This window comes from Pongo abelii, chromosome 6, assembly GCF_028885655.2.
Source record: "Pongo abelii isolate AG06213 chromosome 6, NHGRI_mPonAbe1-v2.0_pri, whole genome shotgun sequence".
Lineage (NCBI taxonomy): Eukaryota > Metazoa > Chordata > Mammalia > Primates > Hominidae > Pongo > Pongo abelii.
Window position 1 is genome coordinate 84,967,630 of NC_071991.2, and position 14,407 is coordinate 84,982,036.

General features: G+C 38.7%; 1 long non-coding RNA gene across 1 annotated transcript; it reads left to right on the forward strand.

Annotated features, from left to right (window-relative positions):
• Positions 1-12,783: 12,783 nt before the first annotated feature.
• Positions 12,784-14,095, forward strand: LOC129060418 (uncharacterized). Its single transcript, XR_008527120.1, has 3 exons — positions 12,784-12,922; positions 13,127-13,254; positions 13,814-14,095. It is a non-coding gene; the product is annotated as an uncharacterized LOC129060418 (long non-coding RNA).
• Positions 14,096-14,407: the final 312 nt, after the last annotated feature.

Consider the following 14,407-nt stretch of genomic DNA (forward strand, 5'->3'; position numbering starts at 1 on the left):
AGTAGCTGGAACTACAGGTGTGCACCACCACATCCAACTAATTTTTGTATTTTAGTAGAGACGGGGTTTCACCATGTTGGCCAGGCTGGTCTTGAACTCCTGGCCTTAAGCAATTCTCCTGCCTCAGCCTCCCAAAGTGCTGGGGTTACAGGTGTGAGCCACTGTACCCAGCCTAAATGAGTGAGTCTTTAACCGTCCCTCTAGTTGACTTGAGTAGAACTCCAAGGAATATGAAAGTCAATTCTCCTTCTAATAGATGGCAAATGAAGCCGTTTGGATTTGAACAAAGAGAATGGTTCTCTCTCTCTTTCTCTTGACCTCGCTCTCTCTTGCTCTCTCCTGCTCTCTCTCTCTCATCCTCCCAGGAAGAGCCAGATTAGACTTATTGGGGGGCTGGTAAGTTATGCTTTAATATGTTAAACTAGGTGGAAACACCATTACTAGAAAATAATTTAGACCTTGGGCACCTTGGACTCAACATGTGTTGTACTGATGTTTTCCAGTGCCTTGATGATTCATACAACTTTCTGGGATCTTTTGATTAACAGAGAAAAAGTCATAAGATCAGCAAGAAGAGAAACTGTAGATTTGCCTCAACTCAACATGTTAAGTAATCACCTAACATCTGCATAAGACCACCTCTTGGCACCTGGCTACACAAGCTGAAATGGGTAATTCACTAATTACTTGGGTGTGTACTCCTTTAAATGAGTTGTGGAGTGGGTGAATATTTGGAGGACTCCACTGGAGTGAAACACAGCTGTTGAATTATTTATGTTTGAATTATTTACGTTCACTTGAAAACCACAGAACACAAAAGTCCTGTGATTTCACCTCAGCATTTCCAGCCTCCATGGACAGATTTTGGCTGGTGCTTGAGATCCAGATCCTGTCTCTAGCAGGCCCAATTGCGAGGTATGACTTAACTCTCTGTAAAGGGCTGTTGATTGGCAGGCACCTCTCTTTGAGGACAAGAAAATAATCTAATAGGATTTATTATTCCTCTGAATACTTCCAGTTTTAGTGCAATTAAATTAATGTGAACATATTTTTCTGTGGTGCTCTCTTGCACTAGGCTCTCGCATGCTCTGTGTGTGTGTGTGTGTGTGTGTGTATGCGTGTTGGGGGGAGGGGGCATGTGCACTTTGTTTTATTTTATATTTTCATAAATAGCCAGGAGACTGAAGAGGGCATGGACAATCAGAACTCTAGTTCTTGGCAAGGAATTACAAAGTGAAGGAAATCAGCTTTAAAAGCTTTTTTGGCCCCTCACATTATTATTAAGCAAAACCTAACAAGGATATGAGGAAGGAAAGGAGGCAGTATACTTTTCAAGGAAACTAGCTTGAAACTATTTAGAAACATGCTATCCACAGTTTCTATTAAAACAAACAAACAAACAAACAAAAAATTTCTCAATACATTCCTTTCCTCCTAAGGTTTAAAATAATCCTTAAAGCCAATATAATTACAGCATTTACTTCCAGCCCACATCCATTTTGTTAGCCCTCTCCAATCTCAACCTTGCATATCCTTCACCACTGGAAACCACCTCATTTTAACTGAAAAAATAAAAAAACTGTAAAACAAAAGCAAAGACTCGTAATGATATATGGCTTTAATTCTTAGCAAAGACAAACAGTTCGTTACAGATGAGCATAAATTAAATGACTAACAACAAAATCTGTGCTTTACTTGGTGATCCTGGGTTGACCTTTTCCTAAGATGTGCTTCTGTTGTGGTCCCTGGGAAGAAATACCTATTAAGGGACAGGATTCTGACTGTAAAGAAATGATTATAATTCACAGAGCAGATTAAATGTTCACAAACAAGCTATTCATTTCTTCTAAACTTCCCAGCCAAAACCCCACTAGACTATACTTTCACAACTCCTGCATAAGGATTCCACTAACAGTTCAGGCTATCTTGTTTCCAGTTCCCACTATACCTATTGCTGACTGTTGGAGTTCTCCACCACTAAGCATGGGCAGTCTGACTCACTCTAGGGTCTGAGAATAGGGGCCTCCACATCATGAAGTTCAATGCTTCTGAAAAATAAGGAACATTAGACAGTGTAACCACACCAGTTAAATAAAGACCCAAGGCAAAATCATGCTGGGGGAACATTCCAGATTTTAGTGAGGACTTGCTGATTTCACGTTTTCTTTCTTTATTTTCTTTCTTTCTTTCTCTTTTTTTTTTCTGAGACAGTCTTGCTCTGTTGCCCATGCTGGAGTGCAGTGGCTCGATCTCGGCTCACTGCAACCTCTGCCCCCTGGGTTCAATGGATTCGCCTACCTCAGCCTCCCGAGTAGCTGGGACTACAGGTGCACACCACCACGGCTGGCTAATTTTTGTATTTTTAGTAAAGATGGGGTTTCACCATGTTGGCCAGGCTGGTCTCAACCTCCTGACCTCAGGTGATCCACCTGCCTCAGCCTCCCAAAGTGCTGGGTTCATGCAAAGGCATGAACCACTGCACCTGGCCAGTTTTCATTTTTGCTTCTATTCAAAAAAAGATTTAGTGTAAGGTATTTATTTATATGTGGCTTCTTGACCTTCTAAGTGATTATTGAAAAGTATGCAGCGTGAAGACCTTAATCCCAAACTCTCTCTCTCTACAGCATCAGATTATTACAATTTTGGGTGCTCAGAGGACAAGCAGAGGGCAGAGCACTCCAGTGTAATATTATTTACTTGTTTATAGGTCTGTCTTCCCCTACTCAGCAGGAAACTCTATCAAAGGCAAGAACTGTGCCCTTTGCATCTTTTTATCCCCACTGCCTTGTTTGATGCCTGGTACGCAGCCAATAAATATTTGTCAAATTAATCCGTGAAGGTAAATTGAAAGCACACCATTAGTGTTAATTGGCAAGACCTTCTGTGGGCAAGTAAATGTGCCCACTAAGCCCTGGTAACCACAGTGTCTTTTGAGGCCCAACATTAAGCCCTTTTTCATTCTTATTGCCAAGCACAGAGCCTAAGAAGGCCTCAGTTTGATTTCCATATTTGGATCATGCTGTGTGCAGACCCCAGTTCTATAATCCATTTCTTTCTGAGGCTGTTGGCATCTCTGGAGTCGGGAAGTAACATCTGCTTCAGTGAGCTGATTACCCAATGAGAAAAAAGAGGTAAAGGCCAGCGTTAGGTGGGGTCTGACTTAGCTTCAAAGCAGGCATATGGCATGTATCTTAATGAGAATTTGCATATTCAGGAAAGATACATCTGAAGGGCATATTAACTGGTTCAAGACAGAGCACATAAATACAATGTGGCTGATCAGATTGCCCCTAGTTGATGGTGCGCTGTCTCGTAAAAGCCTTCATATTTATTTTTCCCTTTCAGTTCCCACTGCATCACTCTGGTTGGTGCCCTGGTTTACCTCAACTCTGGATTACTGTAGTGGCTCTTCCTATGGTCTGTCTTTGCTGGATGTCTCTTTGTACCAAATCCTGCTCCTCAAACTAGAATGTTAATCTCTCTAAATCCAAGGCTCAAAAACCAAGGCTTCATTTGCCTTGGTTTGCTCAGAAAGCTTGGCTCAAAATCAAGACTTTCATTTGCTAAAAAACCAGGGCTTCCCTTCTTTTCCTGGCACTTAAGTATTTCCTTGAGGATGTGGTCTTACTCTGCATTTCTGTGCTACCTCACTACCGAGTTCCAATCCATCTCTCCATCCCACCAGGCTGGTCCATTCATTCATGCAGGGCTTCCTGATTCCTTTCTGCTTTCTTTATTTGTCCTAATTGCATACAAAGTCCTATTTACATTGCTTCTGCCCACCTATTCAGGTTCAGTTCTAATCTACTCCACAAAGCCTTCTGTTGTCATTCTAGTCATCACCAACAGTTCCTTATCTGAGCAACTATAGAACTATAGGACACTGGGAGGGAATTAATATGTATCTATGTTTTAAGAATCTTTTGGTTCAAACATTATTCAGTAGGATAAAAGCATGGGTTCTTTTGAAATTTCAATGTCAGCTCACAGACTTTCCAATGTGGGGACCTCCTGTGATGCAGAGAACACATCCCTAGTCTAATGAGATAAGACAAGTGTGCTCTGTCTACTTCATGTCTTTTGTCCCTTTTAAAAATAACAATGTATTAGAGTTATGTCTAGAGGAGTGAGCAGGATCAGCCAGAGAAAGGTCTTAGTTTTAAGACAATTCCACTCTGAAGCATGAGAAGATCCAAGTGAAAAAAAAAACAAAAAAACTGTTGATTTGGATCTGAATGGTGACAGCTTGTGGGGTTGGCTGGTTACAGTATAAGGCATAGTGGCAAAATGAAACTGAATTGTCCAAGAAGAGGAGGGAATCCCAGGAAAGAAGGTGTTCCCAGGCATCCATACAAGGCAGAAACATAGAAACACAGCAGAAGGTGGCTTGTGGAGAATGAGAATGGCAACAAAATCTGCCCTATCTTTTGAACTCTATATGGATTTCTGAGCAGTTATGAGTTAGATTAAGTTATTTCTGGTGATGGACTGATCATGTATCCATTTGCAGGAGATGCAGAGAATAAGAGCAAGGATCCATCAGCCTGTAAGGGACTAGATCAAGGGGCCCTGCCAGAGAGATTCTCCTGTGGAAGTAGGAGGAGACCGTGGTGGTTGTGGTGGTGGTAGAGATGAATATGACATCAGGGGGAAATCTACCTGATTGGTTCATTAAGCCAACAGAAAGGAAGACCATTTATCTAATGTCAGCTACATAAATTTTACTAGCAATGCCTAGAATGAAACAGCTTCCAAAGTGCTAGATTTAAACCTAAAGACTGAAACCTGCCACTTATTCCACAAACACTCCTGGCAGTTATAATTTATAAGACTTTGTTTTTTAGAACATGTTTTTCAAACATTTTTGGTTGCCTGCAGTAAAAAGTATCCTATACAGGCTGTTTCATGGAAAAAAAAATCACATTTACTGAGGATAAAATACAAGGCATTTTGATTTTTTTTCCAATTTGTTCTGGTCTTTTTTATTTAAAAAATGCTGGCCAAGACCTACTAAATTGACTTCATGACCCACTAATTTAAAAAACTATGTTAGAACAAGCAGGCCTGGCTGACCTCTAGACTAGAAGACAAGAGCTGAGAGAGACCCAGCAAACCCTGCTTCTGAGAGATTGCCAGGGGTACTATTAATGGAAGATTATAAAGGTCTCTTTTAACTTTTAAACTTTATCTTTTATTGCTTTGACCCTGTTGTTGCAGTAAAACTCCTTGAGAAACCACACAAGAATGGAATACTTGCTTAGAGACATGAGAGTAGCCTAGAATCTAAGAATCTGTACTTCCTTCTACAGTTGTCTTTGGAAAAAGAATAGACATTCATGGCAGACCAAAGATCACTCTCTGAAGGTAGGACCATGTTTTTATATCCCCTTCAGCACCCAACATGGTGCCTCACATGAGGAAAATGCTCAATATAATGGTTAGTTACACATTTTGAGATTCATACATCCTGGAAGAGCATCTTGCAACTTTTAATGGGTATTCCCCCTTTTGATAAACATGTACTCACATTGCTGACTATATAATCCCAGATTCTGATCCAGGACCTTTCACCTATCTATGCCTCCATTTATGATTACCTACTCTAGAAGATGAATAGAAAAGGAAATGAGCATTTGTTTTTTAAAAACGATTAAGCTCCAGGCACATGGGAAAATGTATCTCATTTAAATCATGCAGCAATTTTATGAGATAGGCATTATTTAAGTAACCAGTTAAGATAAAGTAACCAGAGTAGTATGAGGTTAAAAGACTTGACCAAGGCCACAGAGCTAGGACATGGCAGAGCCAGGACTTGAATTGCCACATCTGGATGATTCTGAAGCCTACATTCTTCGCATGCCTTCAGAGTGAGTCTTACATGGAAGTAGGCCTTTCAGAGCTTCCTAGAATGGATACTAATCTGGGCGCAAGTGTTAGCTCTTTCAAAACTCTCTTTGTATTGATCAGCCTCTTTGGATCTCAGTTTTTTCACATGATCTGAAATGTGAATCATGCCCTTCTCACAACAGAACAACTGTGAAGATGAAATGAAGTAATAATTTATATGAATTATAAAGAAAGACCATTTTATAAATGTGAGATGCCGTGTAATGCCTTGACTTCCTTGACTTACTGTAGGTGGTAAGGATAAATGTGATAACTTTTGTAAATTACTTGGCATCCTACCCGAAAAATTATATATGCTCAATAAGTGTTCATTCTCTTTTCTTCTTCCTTAAGATGTTGTATGAGAAATCCACATGGGAGCAATGCAAGAAAACCATGCAGGTAAATGCTAGCCTGGAAAGACAGAGGGAAAACATGCGAAGTAGAGCCCACCAGAAGGACAGCAGTCAGAGCTCAAGAGCCCAGCTTTAAAAGGCATGTGTTCACTGATGTGCTTTAAAATCTGTAATAAACTGTAGTATACTCTGGTAGTAAGGAAGAGTTGAGGCACCTGGAGAACTGGAAGACTATTTGAAGAAGATGATGATACCTACTGATCATGTGAGTCAAGACTTTGGAGTCTTGTCTACGGATTACATGAGTGGCCTCCAGTGGTGAAGATTTGAATTCAAGGTTGCCAAGCAACAATTTCAGAAGGGCCTCCTTGCCTTTAGAAAATAAATGGGAAACTGGCTCAAGCTGCCTTTATATCTATCTGTCTTGGGTAGCCTCAGCAGTATGCATTAGCTTGGGAGAGGAGTAAGAAAATAGGAGATAGTTTTATTCCTATTTGAATTAACCCATTTATGCCGGGGGTTGCAAATTTTTTTGTGTGAAAAATCAGACCTTGGCAATGACCTTGAGCAGTAGGATATAAATAACTCCCACAAGCTTAGCATTCCAATAATGGAACACTAGGCATACATGGGTTAAGGTTCATTAATATTTAACTGCTTTCCAGTGTCCGTATCAGTAGGTATCATCAGCTTCTTCAAACAGAGTTCCACTTCTCCAAAAGCCTCAACTCTTCCTTACTACCAGTGTATACTATACTTTATTACAGATTTTAAAATTAGATTCTCCTGATCACCAGGAAGTCAGAGGAACCAGGGAACGAGGACTTGCTTTTTCAAATCCTCTTTCTTTTCCAGCATTTCTGCCCTAGCTGCTGGATTTCCAAGCTAATCACCTACAAGTTACACTTCTTTTTCCTGTCACTTCATCTCACATGCATTTTGTGGGCATCTTACTCTATTTATGTGGGGGCTTTGTCCCCCAATGTATAGGGAAGCTCTGCTTGAGGGTGTTGCTAAAGAAAATTCCCAGCCGTAGCTCACAGGAAACAGGAGAGAAGGAATTTTCAAGTCACTGCCAAGGCCCGATTTCAGGATGGATAAAGAGAACATTTTCCTGGTGTCAGTGACTTGGATCTTCTGCCACTGAAAATGTCATGGGCAAGGCTAGGAAGATCTTCAGGTAGTTCTCAGGGTTGTGAAAATCAAGTGAGCTACTAGAAGTAAACATGCTTTATAAATTATGAAATGTTTCACAAATGCAAGGGAGTATTTGTGTCAGAGGCTGGAGGGCCTAAGATTCACCTCTCCTCCCTTCCGTGTTCTGACTGATAGAGAATAGTTATAAAGATAACAGGCCAAAGGGAACAAGTATAGACTTTGTTATGGGTAGAGAAAATACCCACATCCCTTAAAATGCAGAGTCTACTAACATCTGGATTAGAGAACACAGCTTGGAACTGAGGCCAACATGAAATCTTTCTAGTACACTCCTGAACCCAAGCCATAGTATTTCCCTTACAGGTTGACTCCATCTGAGAAACAGGCTTCAAATCCATTTACCCAATTAGCTGTGGGCCTGGGAGTGGAAAGGAGCTCAAGAGCTGTGGTACCCAGATGGCTCACAGCTAAAACCAGAACCCATGGACTATATAAGCCTTGACTAGTCAGCCCACTCTTTCTCCAACTGGGAGGAGGGAATTAGATGAGTAAACAGAGAGGCCCCCAACAATACCCAAGGGAAGAGAGGTCAGAATGCCAATGGAAATGGGGTTGGGGGAGGATAAATTTCTCTCTTTCTCAATACTTCCTGTTGGGGATGATGATATCATAATTTAAATTTCCTGTGTAAAGCAAAGAAACTCATAATTATTTTGGGTAACTGACTTCTCTTTTCCATCCTGGTCTTTCAGTTCCCCTCCCTATATTTGGTTCACTGTGAGTAGTTAGGAACTGTGTTTTCAGCAAAAGCCCAAATTCAGAATCAAGGGTAATAAAGGAGATCAAGAAGCTCCTGATGAATGAGTTAAAAGCAAGAGAAGAATGCATTTCAACAAGTTGTTTGAGAGAGTTATGCTTACTCATTACATATCTGCTTACAGTAACATATATGTAGAGTTATTTCAAAACCTGATTCTTGAAATTCATGTTAAAAATAATTTTGTTATGGACTTAAATTTAATAGCTATAACCCTTTTTTCCTATTGAAACAATTGTTTTTTAACAGATTTTCTCAAGGAGGCAATTATCATATTGTAAAACACAGACTATAATTTTTGTCCAAATATCTGCTAAGTATCTGGCATATGCTACACAACATGAGATATCCAGAATTGAATAAGATATGATGCATCTTCTAAGGAGCCACTACGAGAGGCAATGGAAACAATAATAATATAAAATGAGCTAGATGTATAGAGTTATAATCAAACTGGAACTGAATACGTGCTCAGAGTGGGATCTATATATATAGTAATAGAGCGATTACTAGTTTGAGGAGCAGGGATGGGGAGAACTTTGAAAGGAGAGAGAAACTCAGGAAGGACTTCAGGGAGGAGGTGGCATTTTTAACTGAGTCTTTGAAAGGTGGGTATTATTTAGACAATATAGAGGAAAGATAAGATGTAATAGACACAGGGAGTAGTGAGAGAAAGACACTGGGTAGGTTGCAGATTAGAAAGAGAGAATGGCTACCATTGACTAGATTACAGTGCTTGCCAAAGGGAGCAATGATAAAGAGAAAGCTGATTAGAGACGAAATAGCGGAGAGCTCTTCATGGCAGGCAAGGGATTTTGAATGCTGTTCTCCATGGTAGTGGGCCTTTATAACAAAGCCATGAGCGAACTGCAGGGTGTCCTACCTGTTTGGTATGTATGAACCTTGGCTTTGTCTTCCAAAGAACTGGAGGTGGAGGGGGAGGCGATCTGGGGAGCTGTTCTAATTTTCCAGCAGAAGTTGTTATTTGCCTGAGCTAGGACAGTGGGACGGTGGCTGTGAGAACTGCAAGGAGAGGAAGAATGGCAAATGTCTTGCTCAGAAAGAACGATGGCATTTGATATACTTGATGTTAACCTAGTGACAGCCAGGCCCACTTGCTTTAACACAGATTCCCCTCATCTTTGTAATTGGTATTTTTTTTTAAATCAAGAATAAATGTAAAATCATTTAGGTAAATACCAGCTGTCTTCAATCCACTGATTTCCAAGCACTGCCCCATTTTCAGAGCTCAACAACACCTGAGCAACTTGCCCATGCGCTTCAAACCTGGCTCACCACATCAGCTTGCTGTCCCTTTTTCATTTCTTTCACACATAGAGCTGCCATGTACGATTTCCTTTGCACAAAGGGTTCCATAGCTATAGAATAGTTTGAAAATCGTAACTCATCCAAACTTTATAGATGAAGGGACTGGAAGGATACTGCAATTTCTGGACTTCAGGTCAGATCACAAAAGAAATAGATAATAAATCCCCTTTTCAATATGCTGAATTCCCAATTTCTCTTTCAATGTTGTAACCCTGCTGTGTCATTATTATTCTGTTTTTCATCCTGGCACAATATTAACATCAGAGCTTGATTATAGATTTATCAGTATTCAGATGTGGAAAAATCAATCATTTACAAAAAGAACACCAGTGTTAGATGAAAAGCTGCAGAGCCACTTCTGGGGAAAAGAAGTACAGATTCTTGCCTGGGTGTTCTCTCTCTTGTTTCATAATTGCTGTGTAGTAGCATTTTACTCAAATAGCCAATATTTCATTAACAACTCACATTATAGAGTCAGATTATTATGGATTTTCTGTTTGTGACAGGAAAGTTTGTCTTTCTTAACCAAAATAATTACAAGCCATGAATCCTCATGAGGGTAGATGTTGTTGACATAATAAAAAGATAATTTAGAAATCCAAAAATGGGTCTGAAGGGTCAAAGTGAAAAGATAAGTAAAATGTATTTTCCTTTTAATAAACTCATACTCCCTGAAGACATCTGAGAAATGCTAATAATAGCATACAAATTATTAAATTTCTAAAGATGATTAATGGAGTGCAGCCTTGGCAAAATTTAGTTGCACTCTCTTGGTATGCCTCACATTTTGTGATGACTCTATCGTGTGCTTTCTCTCTACTCCTCACATTGTACCAGAGCTTCTGAAACCCTAAGGTGTGCACAGATCACAGATCGGCTAGACAATTACAACAGGAATGCAGATTCTCATTCAGTATGTCTGAGATGAGCCTGGGATGCAGGTGATGCTGATGGTTCAGGAACTATACTTTGAGTAGCAAGGCTACACATACTGCTCTGCTCTGACCCTGTGGAGTCTGGCCACCTTTACAGGGTTTCCTATATCAATACTGCAAACAATTTTTTTCTCAAACAGTGCTCCCTGATATTCTAGGGAACAGTGGGAATTGCTAAAGAGATAGGGTAAGGTCCGGAAGTAGACTCACACCAATACAGCCAGGATACTACCACTCTGCTAGAGCAGTTCCATTTTTATGGGTTTGACATATAGGCTGACCAACATGGAGAAACCCCGTCTCTACTAAAAATACAAAATTATCTGGGCATGGTGGTGTATGCCTGTAATCCGAGCTACTCAGGAGGCTGAGGCAAGAGAATCTCTTGAATCCAGGAGGCGGAGGTTGCAGTGAGCCGAGATTGTGCCATTGCACTCCAGCCTGAGCAACAAGAGCGAAACTCCGTCTCAAAAAAAAAAAAAAAAAAAAAAAAAAAATCGAGAAGCTCCAATGCTTAAAAAGGAAAAAAAAAAATCTGAAAATGACAGCTCTAGGCTTTTCCGTCTTCTCTTCATCAAGGAAAGCTACTGCTTGCTGAGAACTTACAGTATGCCAGTCCTACACAAAAGGATTGCCCCAAGTCACACATTTGAGAAGACAAGCTAGGGTCCTAGAGCTGTCTGATTTTACCTAAAGCCTAGGTTGTTCCACATGCACCATTCTTCCTTCCTGTCCTGTTTCTATGCTATGTCCTAGCCTCAGGGGTCTAATACTCTGCTTTCTCTGGTGAGAGTGAGTAACATGAGAAACTATTCAGTATTTGCTAATGGGTTCTGTAAAGAGAGTGGGAGTAAAAGATCAATATACATGTATCAATATATTTCTATATATAGAAGCAATGAAAATTGGAAACTAAAATTTAAAAATATATACCGTTTAAAATAGTTCTAAAAATGGTTATAAATCTAGCAACTGTAACTGTATAATAACCATAACTAACATGCTATATTTGCTACATGTTCAATTACAAAATGCTAATGAAAGAAATCAAAGATCTAAATAAATGGAGAGACATACAGTGTTCATTGTTTGGAAGACTTAACATAATAAAGATGCCAATTCTCCCAAAGTGAGCTATGGTTTTAAGCAATACCAATCAAAATCCCAGCAATTTTTTTTCTGTAGATATAAACAAGTTGGCGCTAAAATTTATATGGGAGAAAAGAAATTAGAAAAACTAAAATAATTTTGAAAAAAAGAATAATGTTGGAGTTCTTTAAGTATAAGTAAAATTTTTAGGACTTACTATAAAGTTACAGTAATCAAAACAGTGGAATGGAATTGGTGAAGAGATAACAAGTGGATCAGAACAAAATAGAGTCCATAAATAGATTTATACAAACATGGCCATTTGATCTCTGACAAAGGCAGTTGACAAAAACCATTCAATGAAGAAAGAATAGTCTTTTCAATCAATGGTTTTGGAACAATTTATCTTTTTATGTAAAAACATGAATTTGACCTAAATTTCACACTTTATGCAAAGATTAACTCAAAATGGGAGCCTAGCTCTAAATATAAAACGTGAAACTACAAAACTGTAAGAAGAAAACATAAGAGAAAATCTTTATGACCTGGGGTTAGATGATGAGCCCAAATGACACCAAAAATACCATCCATAAAATAAAAACTGGATATATTAGTCTTCATCAAAATTAAAAATTTTTGCTCTGTTAAGGACATGGTCAAAAGAATGAAAAAATAAGCCACAGACTAAGAGGAAATATGGCAAATTACATATCTTACAAAGGTCTTGTATCGGTATATATAAAGAACTCTCAAAACTCAATAAAAAGATGACAACAACAACATTTACAAATGGGCAAAGGGCTTGAACAGACACTTCACCAAAGAGGATATAAGTATGGCAAATAAGCACATGAAAAGATATTCAACATTATTAGCTATTAGGGAAATGCAAATTAAAACCATGATTCAATACTGCTACATACCTACTAGAATAACTAAGATAAAAATACTAATAATACCAAGTGCTGACCAGGATATAGAGCAACTAAAATTCCCATACATTGCTGGCATAAATGCAAAGTGATATAACTACTTTGGAAAGTGGTTTGGCAGTTTCCTATAAAGTTAACATGTGCTTACTAGCAATCCAGCTCTCCCACTCCTGAATGTTCATCCCAGAGAAATAAAAACTTATGTTCCCACAAAAAGCTGAATATGAAAGTTCGTAGTAGCTTTACCAGTAAAACCATCTAAATGTTCTGTTGCTTAACAGGTGAATGGTTAAACAAATTGTGGTACATTCCTACAATGAAATACTACTCAGCAATAAGAAGGAATAGACTGTTGATACGTTCAACAAGTTGGGTGAATCTCAAAGACACTATGCTGAGTAAAAGAAGCCATCTCAAAAGGTTATTTATTCTATAATCCCATTTACATGACATTCTTGAAAAGACAAAACTATAGTAATGGAGAACAGATCAGTGGTTGCCAGGGGTTGGAGGAGGGGGAAGTTGTGACTGTAGAATGACAGCATGGAGGAGATTTTGGGGTGTGACACATGTGTGCTTTTTATGGTGGTAATTACATATATCTACATGTTTTGAAATTCACAGGGCTGCATACCAAAAGGAACAAAAGCACAAAACAAACAAACAAACAAGCAAGTGATGGTGGAAACTATTTTCAAAACTTCCCTGTTCTGGTAAAGACGTTTTCAGTATTTTCAAAATACTTAAAAAATGTAAGTATTTTGTTCTTTTGGATTTTTCTATTCTAATTATGCAAGTAAATTGATGTAGAAAAGCAAGTCTCCTTTAGTTGGTTTGTGAGTACAGATGAGTGTTTTAACACCCAGATTTGCAGGGGGTAAAGGAACTGAAAGAACTGAGAGTGTTCCTGGCTGGTCCATCCAGACTAACAGGAGATAGAATGTGTTACTCTAATGACTAGAAATTTTGTAGATGAGCAAAAGGCATTCTAATTATCAATTACTGTTTATAATGCCTATATCCTCTTCCATTAGTCTTATCTGTCAATGTTAACGAGTCAATATAGATAAGATTATGATCATTTCATGTGAATAACAAAAAGTAATATATTTAAGGACTAAAATTAGGTTGTCAGTTCATTCTATTCCTTTGGTATCCCAAAACTGAGGAGGTGGAGGCTTAGCAATTTGATACTACTGTCCTTAGTGTTAACTGTGAAATTGTAGGTATAACAAACATCTAGGTCAGGAGTTAGCAAACTACAGTTCTGTGGCCCACAAGCTAAGAATGTCTTTCTATATTTTTAAACAGTTGTATGAAAAAGAAAAAAGAAAAAGAAGGAGGAGGAGGAGGAAGAAGAAGAAAGAAGAAAAAGGAGAGGAAGAAGAAGGAGGAGGAGGAGAAGAAGAAGAGGAGGAGGAGGAAATGGCAGAGATAATGTATGTCCCAGAAAGCCAAAAATGTGTACTGTTTGTCCGTTTATAGAAAAAGTGTGCCAATCCCTACTCTGTTCCCAATTTTAAAAACAAATAAATAAAAAGAAAAACAAGCAATTCTCTCAGCCAAGAAGGAATCGATGGGAACTTTTTCAACTTTATAAAGTGGATCTACAAAAAACTACAACTAACACTAACGTCACACCTAATGGTGAAAGTCTGAATGTTTTCCCTCTAAGACTAGGAAAACGTGGCATGGATGTCCACTCTCCCTACTCTATTCAGCATTGTATCAAAAGTTCTTGTCAGTGAAATAAGACAAGAAAACAATAAATGGCATCCATATTGGAAAAGAAGTAACACCGTCTTTATTTGCAGATGACATTATAATCTAAATAGAAAATCCTATGGAATCTGCTAAAAAGCTAATAGAACCATAAGCGAGTTTAGCATAGTTAAAAGATACAAC